Source organism: Priapulus caudatus, unplaced genomic scaffold, assembly GCF_000485595.1.
Source record: "Priapulus caudatus unplaced genomic scaffold, Priapulus_caudatus-5.0.1 Scaffold24, whole genome shotgun sequence".
In the NCBI taxonomy this organism is placed as follows: Eukaryota; Metazoa; Priapulida; class Priapulimorpha; order Priapulimorphida; family Priapulidae; genus Priapulus; species Priapulus caudatus.
In genome coordinates this window covers 851,783-855,931 of record NW_014577085.1, presented here as the reverse complement: position 1 = coordinate 855,931, position 4,149 = coordinate 851,783, and positions in this window count along the sequence as shown.

Below are 4,149 nucleotides of genomic sequence, written 5' to 3'. Positions count from 1 at the left end.
ATCTCTCTCATCTCTCCTCTCATCATCTCCTCTTCTCTCTCTCTGCCCCCCATAACCACCTCCCCTCTTTCTCTCACATCTCTCTATCTCCCAAGCTTCCAATCTAAAATAATCTGCTGTCCTGTTGTGCTGTCTGTCTGTCTGTCTCGTCTGTCTGTCTGTCTGCTGTCTGTCTGTTCTGTCTGTCTGTCGTCTGTCTGTCTGTAATAAAATATCTGTCTGTCTGTCTGCTGTCTGTCTTCTGCTCTCTCTTTCTCTCATATTCTCTCTCTCTCTCTCTCTCTCTTCATCGTCTCTCTCAATAATATCCCTCTCCTCGTTCTCAACTGTCTCACGGTCCTCTCTCTCTCGCTCTACTCTCTCGGTCTCTCTCTCTCTTTCTCATCTCTACTCATCTCTCTCCCCTCTCTCCTGTGTCTGTCTGTCTCTCTCTCTCTCTCTCAGTTCTCTCTCGCATCTTTTCAAAGAATCTCTCTCATGTGGTCTCTTGTCTGTCTCTCTTCCCATACACCCCCCCCCGTACACCCTCTCCCCCGCACCCTCCCTTACATATCGTCTCCATACACCCCCCCCCGTACACCCTCTCCCACGCACCCTCCCTTACATATCGTCTCCATACACCCTCCCCCGTACACCCTCTCCCACGCACCCTCCCTTACATATCGTCTCCATACACCCTCCCCCGTACACCCTCTCCCACGCACCCTCCCTTACATATCATCTCCATACACCCTCCCCCGTACACCCTCTCCCACTCACCATCCCTTACATATCGTCTCCATACACTCTCCCCCGTACACCCTCTCCCACGCACCCTCCTTTACATATCGTCTCTATGCACCTTCCCCCACACACCCGCCACACTTTTCCTTAAAGCCCAACCAACACTCCCGCACGCATCCATCAGTCGGAATTTAATATGGCTGAAGTTGTAAGGCAAGGCTTCTCTGTGTTTAGCGAAAAGCGAGAAGCAATCTTGTTCATTCAATCGTGCCTGCTTCTCCTTTTCTTTTCTCGACTCGCTCCTACTTCCGACTGTTTTAACCTTCCCATTCTCAACCCTTTTCCAGGTTGCCTCCGAGCACAGACAGTGCAGTACTGGCACCATCTCTCGATATCCTTCGTGTAGTTTGGCCAGTAGAACCGTTGCTGTATGCTGGATCTACTCCGTTTCTCTCCTTGATGTCCTGCTGTACGATGGTAATGTAATTGCTGAAATATTTCTCTTTGCAATTCCTTAGGTATCACCAGCTGAAGTCTGGGATGAGTCGGTGTGACCGGCGTCTCCCATCGTCTATACAATTTACCTTCCTGCACCTCCAATTGATTCCACTACTCCCAGTACGCTTTCGCCTCCGACCCCATTCCTGCAATCTCTGCAAACTCAGGTCTGTCCAACGCCGCTTCTTTCCGTTCCTTGAAGAAAACAATCACAGCTAGGGTCCATCCCTTGGGAATTCCGTCTGCTCCATCCGAATCCCCTGTGCCTCCAGCTTCTGAAATTCTTCCACGTATACTGGTCTACCATTCTCTCCTCATGTCCAAAATCCTTGAATTTCTCTCCCATCCAGCAATAGCATCCCTGTAGTAATGTTCATGATAGCATTGTTTGGGACGAGAAAGTCGAGTCCCAAAATCCCATCTAAATCCTCTAATTGTGCAATAACCATTGTTTTCCTATTGTAGGTATGCTCGGCGATCTCTAGACGGACAACAGTCTCTCCAGGACTATTCATTGCTTCGCCGTTCGCCATCTTCAGATCCCTCTTTCTTGTTATCAGCTGTAGCCCTGTACTTCCTTTGATGTCTTCATTTATCAGCGTCGTACTTGATCCGCTGTCTATTAAAAATTTCATTTCACATCCCTCTACTTTCACAGGTATCACCCACGTGGGATGACACTGCAATGGTGCTACGGAGATAATAGGTATCCGTGTGGCTTCAGCCTTGCCTGAACTATTTTCTCTATTTATCGGTATTTTAATCCCTACGTGTTTTCCTGTATCATCGCCTTCTTCTATCTTGCCCTTCTGAAAGAGTGAAACCAGTAGATCGTGGTGTAGCTCCCTCAGTCGGCTTACTATGGGCCAGGCTACCGACTCTTTTCCTAGCCCGTCCTAGTTTAACAGTCGCTGACTCCTCTCGGCAACTCCTGTCCATTGTGCGCGGTTATCTGAAACATTGCCTCATTGCAATCGTCGCGGGCAATCTCTCTGCATGTGTCCTGTTCTCCTGCAAAAATAACATTCCATCTCAGCTATTCTTGCCCTATTCGGTGGAGGCCTTGCCATTCTGCTGAATGGTGCATTCTGCATCCTTTCTCCCGACCTTTGACCTCTGCCTCCAGCTTCTGCTGTATGTTGTTGCCCTTGACCTTCAACGTCTTTCATGATTCTAACCATTTCCTGTCTCAGGCTTCTCATTCCTTCTTGCATCTCTTCCCGTAGGCTCGACACTGGATCCACTGGTTGCACCACAGCTTGTACGTAAGTGCTTTCACCTGGTGGCGGTTTTCTACGATGTACCGTTTCTCTTGTAACGGCCTCATACTGTGCTACCCGAGCTATAGCCTCGTCTAGCGTGCTTGGTCCTTGCAAGAGTGCGTAGCGTTGTATTTCTACATCTCCTATTCCTTCCAGGTATTTATCTATCAAGATCTGCTCCGTCTGATAACCTATCATGCCAGGGTATGCCCGCGCGAACAACTGCCGCATGACAGCGCCGTATTCCTCGGCCGTTTCGTCATACCTTCTGCTCCTACGGCATAGCTCACTCTAATAAACGTGGATGCGCTCTACCGGATCGAACCTGCGTTGCAAACAGGCAACCATCCTGTCGTAGTCAGCACGCTGTGATCGTGGCATCTCTATCATCACCTCTAGAGCTTCACCCTCCAAGCATAATCCTAATTGAATTCCCCATCCATTCTCTGGCCACTGATTGTAACTAGCCGTCATCTCGAACTTTATCAGGAAGTGCTTTAGGGCAATTCCATCTCCCTTCCTAAAGTTTGGAGGCTTTCGTTCCTTTACAGGTGTACTGCGCCACGGACTTCTCTCACGCACTAAAGGCCGGTCCTGCATCGACTCCCTCCTTGTGTACGGCATATCCCCAACCGTAGCCGTATCTCTCGCAGGTGCCTGTGAAATTTCTGCTTCCCTGTCAAGTGCGAAATCCGAATTCATACTACCGTTTTCTGCTTTCAGAATGCTACCGTGGTGTTCAATCAGACGCTCCCAGTTTCTCTGTACGCTTTCCTGGCTTACTCCAGCGTGGGGTAGGGGTGTGTGGTCTCTCTGTCCCCTTTCCTGTTCATATTCTTCCCCGCTTTCCTGTAATCCCTTTCCTGATCCTGTTATCTTCTCCCTCTAATCCTTGGCGGCCTCCTGAGATCTCTTCCTATCCCTAGAAGACTCATCCGGTGCGGATACGCCATCGTGACTGGTCGTCGGTACCTGTCCCCGTCCGAAAATAATGGACTCACCCATACTTCCCCGTCCACACAGCGGTGTCGATGACTCATTCGCCTCCTTGCCTTGCACATTGCTCCATCGGCTCTCCTGGGGCGTCAGAAAACCCCGTATCATTTTTATAAAACTCGACATGTTTTTGTCTCCGCTCACTATTCGTCTATAACACTGGTACGCTTGCTATTGCTACTCCTTCATGCGAACGATCCTGGACGAGCCCCCATTTAACCTGTAGTGGCCCTAGGGGTGGCCGACTACGATTCGACAGACGTTGTTTCGTAACGCGTGTCCCAGTAGCGGGATTCAGCGGGGGGGGGCGCGCGCGAGGTAGGCGGCGTAATTCAGACGCGCGCTGCCTGGCTTTTTTGAATTTCTGCAGAGCTGCTGGAATTTCCGAGCAATCTGTATATCGCTGACGTAAAATTTGTATGAAATGCCGCCATTCTATCGCCGGGTAAGTCGTAAAAATTTCGGCTGCGTAAGACGCTGGTTCATCCGTCAATAATCTAAGTGCCGTTCGTATTCTTTCGTTATCGGTTTGTTCATCTAATATCAAGAATAATCTATTAATCGATTTAAACCACTCTCCAAATGAGACGGTCCCAGCTAACACAAAAACGTTCACATAACGTTATTTTAAGGTTATGTTTTGGTTTGGATAACGTTATACACCAACGTT